This window comes from Mytilus trossulus, chromosome 6, assembly GCF_036588685.1.
Source record: "Mytilus trossulus isolate FHL-02 chromosome 6, PNRI_Mtr1.1.1.hap1, whole genome shotgun sequence".
Taxonomy (NCBI): Eukaryota; Metazoa; Mollusca; class Bivalvia; order Mytilida; family Mytilidae; genus Mytilus; species Mytilus trossulus.
The window spans coordinates 6430080-6444479 of NC_086378.1; the positions used below are offsets into that span (position 1 = coordinate 6430080).

Consider the following 14400-nt stretch of genomic DNA (forward strand, 5'->3'; position numbering starts at 1 on the left):
GTGAGTCCATTTCATGGAAATTGTAAACATCACTGAACTTTTAATTTATTCTTATATTCTCATGTTGAGAATTAATATACTAGTTTAGTGGGCTTTCTTCAATCAGCGACAAAAACTAGAAAAATATATGGCCAATGTGGGGATCGAACCCACGACATTCGCGTTATTAGCACGACGCTCTAACCAACTGAGCTAACCGGCCCATGAAACTTACTTTGGAAATTTTATGTATTTATTCAAACATATCATCATGAACAATTGTCCTTTTCACAAGTCTAACTTCATTTGACGGATTTTCCAGTTGACAAGGTAAAAAGCGTGGAAATCGTGCAAAAAGACTAAAAGTTTAAACCTACCACTTCTTTTTACATTTCCTGACGTTAAGAGTATCTTTTGACGAACTTCTGTTATCTCGGACATAGCCGAAAAGCTTTAATACTATAGACTATCAAAAATTCAGTGGCCAATGTGGGGATCGAACCCACGACATTCGCGTTATTAGCACGACGCTCTAACCAACTGAGCTAACCGGCCGTTGGAAACATTTTGGGAAATTTTATGTACTTATATATGGGTATCCTATTCTTACAGAATTACATATATAGAAAGGATATCTAAACTTTAAGATATGTTCAAATCCTTTGTACTTTGAACCTTAATGCGTTTTCTTGTCTAAAATAGTGTTGGATTTTGTGCTATTCTCATTGTGAGTCCATTTCATGGAAATTGTAAACATCACTGAACTTTTAATTTATTCTTATATTCTCATGTTGAGAATTAATATACTAGTTTAGTGGGCTTTCTTCAATCAGCGACAAAAACTAGAAAAATATATGGCCAATGTGGGGATCGAACCCACGACATTCGCGTTATTAGCACGACGCTCTAACCAACTGAGCTAACCGGCCCATGAAACTTACTTTGGAAATTTTATGTATTTATTCAAACATATCATCATGAACAATTGTCCTTTTCACAAGTCTAACTTCATTTGACGGATTTTCCAGTTGACAAGGTAAAAAGCGTGGAAATCGTGCAAAAAGACTAAAAGTTTAAACCTACCACTTCTTTTTACATTTCCTGACGTTAAGAGTATCTTTTGACGAACTTCTGTTATCTCGGACATAGCCGAAAAGCTTTAATACTATAGACTATCAAAAATTCAGTGGCCAATGTGGGGATCGAACCCACGACATTCGCGTTATTAGCACGACGCTCTAACCAACTGAGCTAACCGGCCGTTGGAAACATTTTGGGAAATTTTATGTACTTATATATGGGTATCCTATTCTTACAGAATTACATATATAGAAAGGATATCTAAACTTTAAGATATGTTCAAATCCTTTGTACTTTGAACCTTAATGCGTTTTCTTGTCTAAAATAGTGTTGGATTTTGTGCTATTCTCATTGTGAGTCCATTTCATGGAAATTGTAAACATCACTGAACTTTTAATTTATTCTTATATTCTCATGTTGAGAATTAATATACTAGTTTAGTGGGCTTTCTTCAATCAGCGACAAAAACTAGAAAAATATATGGCCAATGTGGGGATCGAACCCACGACATTCGCGTTATTAGCACGACGCTCTAACCAACTGAGCTAACCGGCCCATGAAACTTACTTTGGAAATTTTATGTATTTATTCAAACATATCATCATGAACAATTGTCCTTTTCACAAGTCTAACTTCATTTGACGGATTTTCCAGTTGACAAGGTAAAAAGCGTGGAAATCGTGCAAAAAGACTAAAAGTTTAAACCTACCACTTCTTTTTACATTTCCTGACGTTAAGAGTATCTTTTGACGAACTTCTGTTATCTCGGACATAGCCGAAAAGCTTTAATACTATAGACTATCAAAAATTCAGTGGCCAATGTGGGGATCGAACCCACGACATTCGCGTTATTAGCACGACGCTCTAACCAACTGAGCTAACCGGCCGTTGGAAACATTTTGGGAAATTTTATGTACTTATATATGGGTATCCTATTCTTACAGAATTACATATATAGAAAGGATATCTAAACTTTAAGATATGTTCAAATCCTTTGTACTTTGAATCTTAATGCGTTTTCTTGTCTAAAATAGTGTTGGATTTTGTGCTATTCTCATTGTGAGTCCATTTCATGGAAATTGTAAACATCACTGAACTTTTAATTTATTCTTATATTCTCATGTTGAGAATTAATATACTAGTTTAGTGGGCTTTCTTCAATCAGCGACAAAAACTAGAAAAATATATGGCCAATGTGGGGATCGAACCCACGACATTCGCGTTATTAGCACGACGCTCTAACCAACTGAGCTAACCGGCCCATGAAACTTACTTTGGAAATTTTATGTATTTATTCAAACATATCATCATGAACAATTGTCCTTTTCACAAGTCTAACTTCATTTGACGGATTTTCCAGTTGACAAGGTAAAAAGCGTGGAAATCGTGCAAAAAGACTAAAAGTTTAAACCTACCACTTCTTTTTACATTTCCTGACGTTAAGAGTATCTTTTGACGAACTTCTGTTATCTCGGACATAGCCGAAAAGCTTTAATACTATAGACTATCAAAAATTCAGTGGCCAATGTGGGGATCGAACCCACGACATTCGCGTTATTAGCACGACGCTCTAACCAACTGAGCTAACCGGCCGTTGGAAACATTTTGGGAAATTTTATGTACTTATATATGGGTATCCTATTCTTACAGAATTACATATATAGAAAGGATATCTAAACTTTAAGATATGTTCAAATCCTTTGTACTTTGAACCTTAATGCGTTTTCTTGTCTAAAATAGTGTTGGATTTTGTGCTATTCTCATTGTGAGTCCATTTCATGGAAATTGTAAACATCACTGAACTTTTAATTTATTCTTATATTCTCATGTTGAGAATTAATATACTAGTTTAGTGGGCTTTCTTCAATCAGCGACAAAAACTAGAAAAATATATGGCCAATGTGGGGATCGAACCCACGACATTCGCGTTATTAGCACGACGCTCTAACCAACTGAGCTAACCGGCCCATGAAACTTACTTTGGAAATTTTATGTATTTATTCAAACATATCATCATGAACAATTGTCCTTTTCACAAGTCTAACTTCATTTGACGGATTTTCCAGTTGACAAGGTAAAAAGCGTGGAAATCGTGCAAAAAGACTAAAAGTTTAAACCTACCACTTCTTTTTACATTTCCTGACGTTAAGAGTATCTTTTGACGAACTTCTGTTATCTCGGACATAGCCGAAAAGCTTTAATACTATAGACTATCAAAAATTCAGTGGCCAATGTGGGGATCGAACCCACGACATTCGCGTTATTAGCACGACGCTCTAACCAACTGAGCTAACCGGCCGTTGGAAACATTTTGGGAAATTTTATGTACTTATATATGGGTATCCTATTCTTACAGAATTACATATATAGAAAGGATATCTAAACTTTAAGATATGTTCAAATCCTTTGTACTTTGAACCTTAATGCGTTTTCTTGTCTAAAATAGTGTTGGATTTTGTGCTATTCTCATTGTGAGTCCATTTCATGGAAATTGTAAACATCACTGAACTTTTAATTTATTCTTATATTCTCATGTTGAGAATTAATATACTAGTTTAGTGGGCTTTCTTCAATCAGCGACAAAAACTAGAAAAATATATGGCCAATGTGGGGATCGAACCCACGACATTCGCGTTATTAGCACGACGCTCTAACCAACTGAGCTAACCGGCCCATGAAACTTACTTTGGAAATTTTATGTATTTATTCAAACATATCATCATGAACAATTGTCCTTTTCACAAGTCTAACTTCATTTGACGGATTTTCCAGTTGACAAGGTAAAAAGCGTGGAAATCGTGCAAAAAGACTAAAAGTTTAAACCTACCACTTCTTTTTACATTTCCTGACGTTAAGAGTATCTTTTGACGAACTTCTGTTATCTCGGACATAGCCGAAAAGCTTTAATACTATAGACTATCAAAAATTCAGTGGCCAATGTGGGGATCGAACCCACGACATTCGCGTTATTAGCACGACGCTCTAACCAACTGAGCTAACCGGCCGTTGGAAACATTTTGGGAAATTTTATGTACTTATATATGGGTATCCTATTCTTACAGAATTACATATATAGAAAGGATATCTAAACTTTAAGATATGTTCAAATCCTTTGTACTTTGAACCTTAATGCGTTTTCTTGTCTAAAATAGTGTTGGATTTTGTGCTATTCTCATTGTGAGTCCATTTCATGGAAATTGTAAACATCACTGAACTTTTAATTTATTCTTATATTCTCATGTTGAGAATTAATATACTAGTTTAGTGGGCTTTCTTCAATCAGCGACAAAAACTAGAAAAATATATGGCCAATGTGGGGATCGAACCCACGACATTCGCGTTATTAGCACGACGCTCTAACCAACTGAGCTAACCGGCCCATGAAACTTACTTTGGAAATTTTATGTATTTATTCAAACATATCATCATGAACAATTGTCCTTTTCACAAGTCTAACTTCATTTGACGGATTTTCCAGTTGACAAGGTAAAAAGCGTGGAAATCGTGCAAAAAGACTAAAAGTTTAAACCTACCACTTCTTTTTACATTTCCTGACGTTAAGAGTATCTTTTGACGAACTTCTGTTATCTCGGACATAGCCGAAAAGCTTTAATACTATAGACTATCAAAAATTCAGTGGCCAATGTGGGGATCGAACCCACGACATTCGCGTTATTAGCACGACGCTCTAACCAACTGAGCTAACCGGCCGTTGGAAACATTTTGGGAAATTTTATGTACTTATATATGGGTATCCTATTCTTACAGAATTACATATATAGAAAGGATATCTAAACTTTAAGATATGTTCAAATCCTTTGTACTTTGAACCTTAATGCGTTTTCTTGTCTAAAATAGTGTTGGATTTTGTGCTATTCTCATTGTGAGTCCATTTCATGGAAATTGTAAACATCACTGAACTTTTAATTTATTCTTATATTCTCATGTTGAGAATTAATATACTAGTTTAGTGGGCTTTCTTCAATCAGCGACAAAAACTAGAAAAATATATGGCCAATGTGGGGATCGAACCCACGACATTCGCGTTATTAGCACGACGCTCTAACCAACTGAGCTAACCGGCCCATGAAACTTACTTTGGAAATTTTATGTATTTATTCAAACATATCATCATGAACAATTGTCCTTTTCACAAGTCTAACTTCATTTGACGGATTTTCCAGTTGACAAGGTAAAAAGCGTGGAAATCGTGCAAAAAGACTAAAAGTTTAAACCTACCACTTCTTTTTACATTTCCTGACGTTAAGAGTATCTTTTGACGAACTTCTGTTATCTCGGACATAGCCGAAAAGCTTTAATACTATAGACTATCAAAAATTCAGTGGCCAATGTGGGGATCGAACCCACGACATTCGCGTTATTAGCACGACGCTCTAACCAACTGAGCTAACCGGCCGTTGGAAACATTTTGGGAAATTTTATGTACTTATATATGGGTATCCTATTCTTACAGAATTACATATATAGAAAGGATATCTAAACTTTAAGATATGTTCAAATCCTTTGTACTTTGAACCTTAATGCGTTTTCTTGTCTAAAATAGTGTTGGATTTTGTGCTATTCTCATTGTGAGTCCATTTCATGGAAATTGTAAACATCACTGAACTTTTAATTTATTCTTATATTCTCATGTTGAGAATTAATATACTAGTTTAGTGGGCTTTCTTCAATCAGCGACAAAAACTAGAAAAATATATGGCCAATGTGGGGATCGAACCCACGACATTCGCGTTATTAGCACGACGCTCTAACCAACTGAGCTAACCGGCCCATGAAACTTACTTTGGAAATTTTATGTATTTATTCAAACATATCATCATGAACAATTGTCCTTTTCACAAGTCTAACTTCATTTGACGGATTTTCCAGTTGACAAGGTAAAAAGCGTGGAAATCGTGCAAAAAGACTAAAAGTTTAAACCTACCACTTCTTTTTACATTTCCTGACGTTAAGAGTATCTTTTGACGAACTTCTGTTATCTCGGACATAGCCGAAAAGCTTTAATACTATAGACTATCAAAAATTCAGTGGCCAATGTGGGGATCGAACCCACGACATTCGCGTTATTAGCACGACGCTCTAACCAACTGAGCTAACCGGCCGTTGGAAACATTTTGGGAAATTTTATGTACTTATATATGGGTATCCTATTCTTACAGAATTACATATATAGAAAGGATATCTAAACTTTAAGATATGTTCAAATCCTTTGTACTTTGAACCTTAATGCGTTTTCTTGTCTAAAATAGTGTTGGATTTTGTGCTATTCTCATTGTGAGTCCATTTCATGGAAATTGTAAACATCACTGAACTTTTAATTTATTCTTATATTCTCATGTTGAGAATTAATATACTAGTTTAGTGGGCTTTCTTCAATCAGCGACAAAAACTAGAAAAATATATGGCCAATGTGGGGATCGAACCCACGACATTCGCGTTATTAGCACGACGCTCTAACCAACTGAGCTAACCGGCCCATGAAACTTACTTTGGAAATTTTATGTATTTATTCAAACATATCATCATGAACAATTGTCCTTTTCACAAGTCTAACTTCATTTGACGGATTTTCCAGTTGACAAGGTAAAAAGCGTGGAAATCGTGCAAAAAGACTAAAAGTTTAAACCTACCACTTCTTTTTACATTTCCTGACGTTAAGAGTATCTTTTGACGAACTTCTGTTATCTCGGACATAGCCGAAAAGCTTTAATACTATAGACTATCAAAAATTCAGTGGCCAATGTGGGGATCGAACCCACGACATTCGCGTTATTAGCACGACGCTCTAACCAACTGAGCTAACCGGCCGTTGGAAACATTTTGGGAAATTTTATGTACTTATATATGGGTATCCTATTCTTACAGAATTACATATATAGAAAGGATATCTAAACTTTAAGATATGTTCAAATCCTTTGTACTTTGAACCTTAATGCGTTTTCTTGTCTAAAATAGTGTTGGATTTTGTGCTATTCTCATTGTGAGTCCATTTCATGGAAATTGTAAACATCACTGAACTTTTAATTTATTCTTATATTCTCATGTTGAGAATTAATATACTAGTTTAGTGGGCTTTCTTCAATCAGCGACAAAAACTAGAAAAATATATGGCCAATGTGGGGATCGAACCCACGACATTCGCGTTATTAGCACGACGCTCTAACCAACTGAGCTAACCGGCCCATGAAACTTACTTTGGAAATTTTATGTATTTATTCAAACATATCATCATGAACAATTGTCCTTTTCACAAGTCTAACTTCATTTGACGGATTTTCCAGTTGACAAGGTAAAAAGCGTGGAAATCGTGCAAAAAGACTAAAAGTTTAAACCTACCACTTCTTTTTACATTTCCTGACGTTAAGAGTATCTTTTGACGAACTTCTGTTATCTCGGACATAGCCGAAAAGCTTTAATACTATAGACTATCAAAAATTCAGTGGCCAATGTGGGGATCGAACCCACGACATTCGCGTTATTAGCACGACGCTCTAACCAACTGAGCTAACCGGCCGTTGGAAACATTTTGGGAAATTTTATGTACTTATATATGGGTATCCTATTCTTACAGAATTACATATATAGAAAGGATATCTAAACTTTAAGATATGTTCAAATCCTTTGTACTTTGAACCTTAATGCGTTTTCTTGTCTAAAATAGTGTTGGATTTTGTGCTATTCTCATTGTGAGTCCATTTCATGGAAATTGTAAACATCACTGAACTTTTAATTTATTCTTATATTCTCATGTTGAGAATTAATATACTAGTTTAGTGGGCTTTCTTCAATCAGCGACAAAAACTAGAAAAATATATGGCCAATGTGGGGATCGAACCCACGACATTCGCGTTATTAGCACGACGCTCTAACCAACTGAGCTAACCGGCCCATGAAACTTACTTTGGAAATTTTATGTATTTATTCAAACATATCATCATGAACAATTGTCCTTTTCACAAGTCTAACTTCATTTGACGGATTTTCCAGTTGACAAGGTAAAAAGCGTGGAAATCGTGCAAAAAGACTAAAAGTTTAAACCTACCACTTCTTTTTACATTTCCTGACGTTAAGAGTATCTTTTGACGAACTTCTGTTATCTCGGACATAGCCGAAAAGCTTTAATACTATAGACTATCAAAAATTCAGTGGCCAATGTGGGGATCGAACCCACGACATTCGCGTTATTAGCACGACGCTCTAACCAACTGAGCTAACCGGCCGTTGGAAACATTTTGGGAAATTTTATGTACTTATATATGGGTATCCTATTCTTACAGAATTACATATATAGAAAGGATATCTAAACTTTAAGATATGTTCAAATCCTTTGTACTTTGAACCTTAATGCGTTTTCTTGTCTAAAATAGTGTTGGATTTTGTGCTATTCTCATTGTGAGTCCATTTCATGGAAATTGTAAACATCACTGAACTTTTAATTTATTCTTATATTCTCATGTTGAGAATTAATATACTAGTTTAGTGGGCTTTCTTCAATCAGCGACAAAAACTAGAAAAATATATGGCCAATGTGGGGATCGAACCCACGACATTCGCGTTATTAGCACGACGCTCTAACCAACTGAGCTAACCGGCCCATGAAACTTACTTTGGAAATTTTATGTATTTATTCAAACATATCATCATGAACAATTGTCCTTTTCACAAGTCTAACTTCATTTGACGGATTTTCCAGTTGACAAGGTAAAAAGCGTGGAAATCGTGCAAAAAGACTAAAAGTTTAAACCTACCACTTCTTTTTACATTTCCTGACGTTAAGAGTATCTTTTGACGAACTTCTGTTATCTCGGACATAGCCGAAAAGCTTTAATACTATAGACTATCAAAAATTCAGTGGCCAATGTGGGGATCGAACCCACGACATTCGCGTTATTAGCACGACGCTCTAACCAACTGAGCTAACCGGCCGTTGGAAACATTTTGGGAAATTTTATGTACTTATATATGGGTATCCTATTCTTACAGAATTACATATATAGAAAGGATATCTAAACTTTAAGATATGTTCAAATCCTTTGTACTTTGAACCTTAATGCGTTTTCTTGTCTAAAATAGTGTTGGATTTTGTGCTATTCTCATTGTGAGTCCATTTCATGGAAATTGTAAACATCACTGAACTTTTAATTTATTCTTATATTCTCATGTTGAGAATTAATATACTAGTTTAGTGGGCTTTCTTCAATCAGCGACAAAAACTAGAAAAATATATGGCCAATGTGGGGATCGAACCCACGACATTCGCGTTATTAGCACGACGCTCTAACCAACTGAGCTAACCGGCCCATGAAACTTACTTTGGAAATTTTATGTATTTATTCAAACATATCATCATGAACAATTGTCCTTTTCACAAGTCTAACTTCATTTGACGGATTTTCCAGTTGACAAGGTAAAAAGCGTGGAAATCGTGCAAAAAGACTAAAAGTTTAAACCTACCACTTCTTTTTACATTTCCTGACGTTAAGAGTATCTTTTGACGAACTTCTGTTATCTCGGACATAGCCGAAAAGCTTTAATACTATAGACTATCAAAAATTCAGTGGCCAATGTGGGGATCGAACCCACGACATTCGCGTTATTAGCACGACGCTCTAACCAACTGAGCTAACCGGCCGTTGGAAACATTTTGGGAAATTTTATGTACTTATATATGGGTATCCTATTCTTACAGAATTACATATATAGAAAGGATATCTAAACTTTAAGATATGTTCAAATCCTTTGTACTTTGAACCTTAATGCGTTTTCTTGTCTAAAATAGTGTTGGATTTTGTGCTATTCTCATTGTGAGTCCATTTCATGGAAATTGTAAACATCACTGAACTTTTAATTTATTCTTATATTCTCATGTTGAGAATTAATATACTAGTTTAGTGGGCTTTCTTCAATCAGCGACAAAAACTAGAAAAATATATGGCCAATGTGGGGATCGAACCCACGACATTCGCGTTATTAGCACGACGCTCTAACCAACTGAGCTAACCGGCCCATGAAACTTACTTTGGAAATTTTATGTATTTATTCAAACATATCATCATGAACAATTGTCCTTTTCACAAGTCTAACTTCATTTGACGGATTTTCCAGTTGACAAGGTAAAAAGCGTGGAAATCGTGCAAAAAGACTAAAAGTTTAAACCTACCACTTCTTTTTACATTTCCTGACGTTAAGAGTATCTTTTGACGAACTTCTGTTATCTCGGACATAGCCGAAAAGCTTTAATACTATAGACTATCAAAAATTCAGTGGCCAATGTGGGGATCGAACCCACGACATTCGCGTTATTAGCACGACGCTCTAACCAACTGAGCTAACCGGCCGTTGGAAACATTTTGGGAAATTTTATGTACTTATATATGGGTATCCTATTCTTACAGAATTACATATATAGAAAGGATATCTAAACTTTAAGATATGTTCAAATCCTTTGTACTTTGAACCTTAATGCGTTTTCTTGTCTAAAATAGTGTTGGATTTTGTGCTATTCTCATTGTGAGTCCATTTCATGGAAATTGTAAACATCACTGAACTTTTAATTTATTCTTATATTCTCATGTTGAGAATTAATATACTAGTTTAGTGGGCTTTCTTCAATCAGCGACAAAAACTAGAAAAATATATGGCCAATGTGGGGATCGAACCCACGACATTCGCGTTATTAGCACGACGCTCTAACCAACTGAGCTAACCGGCCCATGAAACTTACTTTGGAAATTTTATGTATTTATTCAAACATATCATCATGAACAATTGTCCTTTTCACAAGTCTAACTTCATTTGACGGATTTTCCAGTTGACAAGGTAAAAAGCGTGGAAATCGTGCAAAAAGACTAAAAGTTTAAACCTACCACTTCTTTTTACATTTCCTGACGTTAAGAGTATCTTTTGACGAACTTCTGTTATCTCGGACATAGCCGAAAAGCTTTAATACTATAGACTATCAAAAATTCAGTGGCCAATGTGGGGATCGAACCCACGACATTCGCGTTATTAGCACGACGCTCTAACCAACTGAGCTAACCGGCCGTTGGAAACATTTTGGGAAATTTTATGTACTTATATATGGGTATCCTATTCTTACAGAATTACATATATAGAAAGGATATCTAAACTTTAAGATATGTTCAAATCCTTTGTACTTTGAACCTTAATGCGTTTTCTTGTCTAAAATAGTGTTGGATTTTGTGCTATTCTCATTGTGAGTCCATTTCATGGAAATTGTAAACATCACTGAACTTTTAATTTATTCTTATATTCTCATGTTGAGAATTAATATACTAGTTTAGTGGGCTTTCTTCAATCAGCGACAAAAACTAGAAAAATATATGGCCAATGTGGGGATCGAACCCACGACATTCGCGTTATTAGCACGACGCTCTAACCAACTGAGCTAACCCGTCCTGAAACAGGTACGACAGATCTTTGAAAGAGTAAAAATGTACCCTCTTTTTTTTTAATTTCATCCATTTGTTATTATTTAAAAATCGCATGATCACCAGTCATTCAGTTTTCAATTGATATCAAAATATCCTTAATATTCTACATATTTTGAAAAGTTACACCGATGAGTAGGAACTATTTTGTGTTAAATATGCACTACTTTCTAGTATGTGCTTTCTGGCCGGGCCCGAATTCCAAAACTGCTATCGTAAACCACGGTAACAATAAGTAACCTTGACCTCTCTATTTCAATGGAACAAAACAAGAACAAGACCAGAATAAACGATATATGAAGACGCATTATTTGTGAAAAAATGAGCAGGTTATTTTTATTGACCACAGTTCCTATAGTAAAACATTTTTAAGCATCAATGATGGTCCTCAATGCTCTTCGTCTTCGTACTTTATTTGGCCTTTTTTGTACTCTTTGGATTCGAGCGTCACTGATGAGTCTTTTCATTTGTAGACGAAAAGCGCGTCTGGTGTAAATACAAAATTTAGTCCTGGTATTTATGATGACTTTATTTATATGTCCATGTCAAATGTAGGATTGTTATGATTTTAAAAAACCGAAGCTAAACAAAAGTATTTAAAATGATTTATTATAGTTTTAAACATTGAAATAAAACAGAACATCGACGATAAATTAGACTCTTATTTCAAACATAACAAGTTTTCCGTTGAGCAGTGATACTACCAACAGATAATATTGAAACTGGAATCGAATTTAACATTTCGTATTTTGAAGATCTCAGAGTTCCATTTAAAAATTAAAAAAAAACATATCTTTGAATTCATCATGAAAATAAATGTATATATGTTTGACTAGCTTTATAGTAAGTATACAGTAACACACTTTAGTAATTGTTACTCATTTGAGTTAAGTCCTGTCTTACATATACGTGAATGTCGTTTATGATCTACATTAACTATATGCGTATATTAAGGTGTATTTGAACAATACCTTATTGTTTAGTTGTAATTGTGATATTCAATCATATTATTATGTAAGTATCATATTTCATTATTTGCAATTAAATGCGTTTGTTTTAAACATTCTTCTGTACAATGTTCTTATGTACTTTAAGTACTTGAAGTACTTCTAAACAAAGTTGATAGTGAGGTTAGCTTTAGCCAAACTGCGTGCACGCATCTTTCTGAACACTTATATACATTTTAAAAGTAGTTTCACTATCAACTTACAGCAAAATCATTGATTTTTTTTCTTTAACAAAAGTTATGATATTGAATCCGAGTTATGCTTCTTTGCTCCAGGTTGCTACACTGTACGTTAAATCTGAAACAAATAATGTATTATATATGTCTCTGGTTATTTTGACAAAAATATGGAAAGCAATATAATGAAAAATATATAGTGTAGACGGAACGTTACATAATGCAAAGTAAAGATGCGATATTTAGAAACATTCTATCTTAACCTTATGTTTAATTCATATTCGAAATTTTATATGTATACTTTTCCTATATTTTAAAAACATTTAAACTGAATATTTACTTAGTGTTTCTTCTTTTACTTCTGTTACTCATCATGACCGATTTATTCATCTGTCAATTATCATTAATGTATTACTCATCTGTTAATTATCATGACTGTTTCACTCATCTGTTAATTATAATGACTGTTTTACTCGTCTGTTAATTAGCATGACTGTTTTACTAATCTGTTAAGTGTCATGACTGTATTACTTATCTGCTAATTATAATGACTATTTTGCTTATCTGTTAATTTTTATGACTATTTTGCGTATCTGTTAATTTTCATGACTATAGTCTGTATTACTCATCTGTTCATCATCATAACTGTACTTATTTGTTACTTATCATGACTGTTTTACCGATCTGTTACTTATCATTAAATCGAGAATGGAAATGGGGAATGTGTCAAAGAGACAACAACCCGACCGCAGAAAAAAATAACAGAAGAAGGTCACCAACAGGTCTTCAATGTAGCGAGAAATTCCCGCACCCGGAGGCGTCTTTCAGCGGGCCCCAAAAATACTGTTTTATCCATTTGATAAATATGAATGTTTACTCATTTGATTAATACGACTGTATTACTCATCTTTTAATTATCATGACTATTTTGCCTATCTGTTAATTATCATGACTGTTTTACTCATCTGTTACTTATCATGACTGTTTTTCTGCTCTGTTTATAATCATGACTTTTTCACTCATCTGTTAATTGTAATAATCATGACTGTTTTCCTGATCTGTTAATTGTCATGACTATTTTACTCATCTGTTAATATTCATGACTATTTTACTGATCTGTTAATATTCATGACTATTTTACTGATCTGTTAATATTCATGACTATTTTTCTGATCTGTTTATTGTCATGACTGTTTAACTCATTTGTAAATAGTCATGACTATTTTACTGATCTGTTACTTATCATGACTGTTTTTCTGATCTGTTTATTGTCATGACTGTTTAACTCATTTGTAAATAGTCATGACTATTTTACTGATCTGTTACTTATCATGACTGTTTTTCTGATCTGTTTATTGTCATGACTGTTTAACTCATTTGTAAATAGTCATGACTATTTTACTGATCTGTTACTTATCATGACTGTTTTTCTGATCTGTTTATTGTCATGACTGTTTAACTCATTTGTAAATAGTCATGACTATTTTACTGATCTGTTACTTATCATGACTGTTTTTCTGATCTGTTTATTGTCATGACTGTTTAACTCATTTGTAAATAGTCATGACTGTTTTACTGATCTGTTACTTATCATGACTGTTTTTCTGATCTGTTTATTGTCATGACTGTTTAACTCATTTGTAAATAGTCATGACTATTTTACTGATCTGTTACTTATCATGACTG

The 14400-nt window shown here is 34.1% G+C and overlaps 11 non-coding genes across 11 annotated transcripts; all 11 read right to left on the reverse strand.

Annotated features, from left to right (window-relative positions):
• Positions 1-128: 128 nt before the first annotated feature.
• Positions 129-202, reverse strand: Trnai-aau (transfer RNA isoleucine (anticodon AAU)). Its single transcript has one exon. It is a non-coding gene; the product is annotated as a tRNA-Ile (tRNA).
• A 258-nt stretch (positions 203-460) lies between these two features.
• On the reverse strand, positions 461-534 carry Trnai-aau (transfer RNA isoleucine (anticodon AAU)). Its single transcript has one exon. It is a non-coding gene; the product is annotated as a tRNA-Ile (tRNA).
• Positions 535-834: 300 nt separating this feature from the next.
• On the reverse strand, positions 835-908 carry Trnai-aau (transfer RNA isoleucine (anticodon AAU)). The gene has a single exon. It is a non-coding gene; the product is annotated as a tRNA-Ile (tRNA).
• A 258-nt stretch (positions 909-1166) lies between these two features.
• Positions 1167-1240, reverse strand: Trnai-aau (transfer RNA isoleucine (anticodon AAU)). Its single transcript has one exon. It is a non-coding gene; the product is annotated as a tRNA-Ile (tRNA).
• A 300-nt stretch (positions 1241-1540) lies between these two features.
• Trnai-aau (transfer RNA isoleucine (anticodon AAU)) lies at positions 1541-1614 on the reverse strand. The gene has a single exon. It is a non-coding gene; the product is annotated as a tRNA-Ile (tRNA).
• Positions 1615-1872: 258 nt separating this feature from the next.
• Trnai-aau (transfer RNA isoleucine (anticodon AAU)) lies at positions 1873-1946 on the reverse strand. Its single transcript has one exon. It is a non-coding gene; the product is annotated as a tRNA-Ile (tRNA).
• Positions 1947-2246: 300 nt separating this feature from the next.
• Trnai-aau (transfer RNA isoleucine (anticodon AAU)) lies at positions 2247-2320 on the reverse strand. The gene has a single exon. It is a non-coding gene; the product is annotated as a tRNA-Ile (tRNA).
• Positions 2321-2578: 258 nt separating this feature from the next.
• Positions 2579-2652, reverse strand: Trnai-aau (transfer RNA isoleucine (anticodon AAU)). Its single transcript has one exon. It is a non-coding gene; the product is annotated as a tRNA-Ile (tRNA).
• Positions 2653-2952: 300 nt separating this feature from the next.
• Positions 2953-3026, reverse strand: Trnai-aau (transfer RNA isoleucine (anticodon AAU)). The gene has a single exon. It is a non-coding gene; the product is annotated as a tRNA-Ile (tRNA).
• A 258-nt stretch (positions 3027-3284) lies between these two features.
• On the reverse strand, positions 3285-3358 carry Trnai-aau (transfer RNA isoleucine (anticodon AAU)). The gene has a single exon. It is a non-coding gene; the product is annotated as a tRNA-Ile (tRNA).
• A 300-nt stretch (positions 3359-3658) lies between these two features.
• Positions 3659-3732, reverse strand: Trnai-aau (transfer RNA isoleucine (anticodon AAU)). The gene has a single exon. It is a non-coding gene; the product is annotated as a tRNA-Ile (tRNA).
• Positions 3733-14400: the final 10668 nt, after the last annotated feature.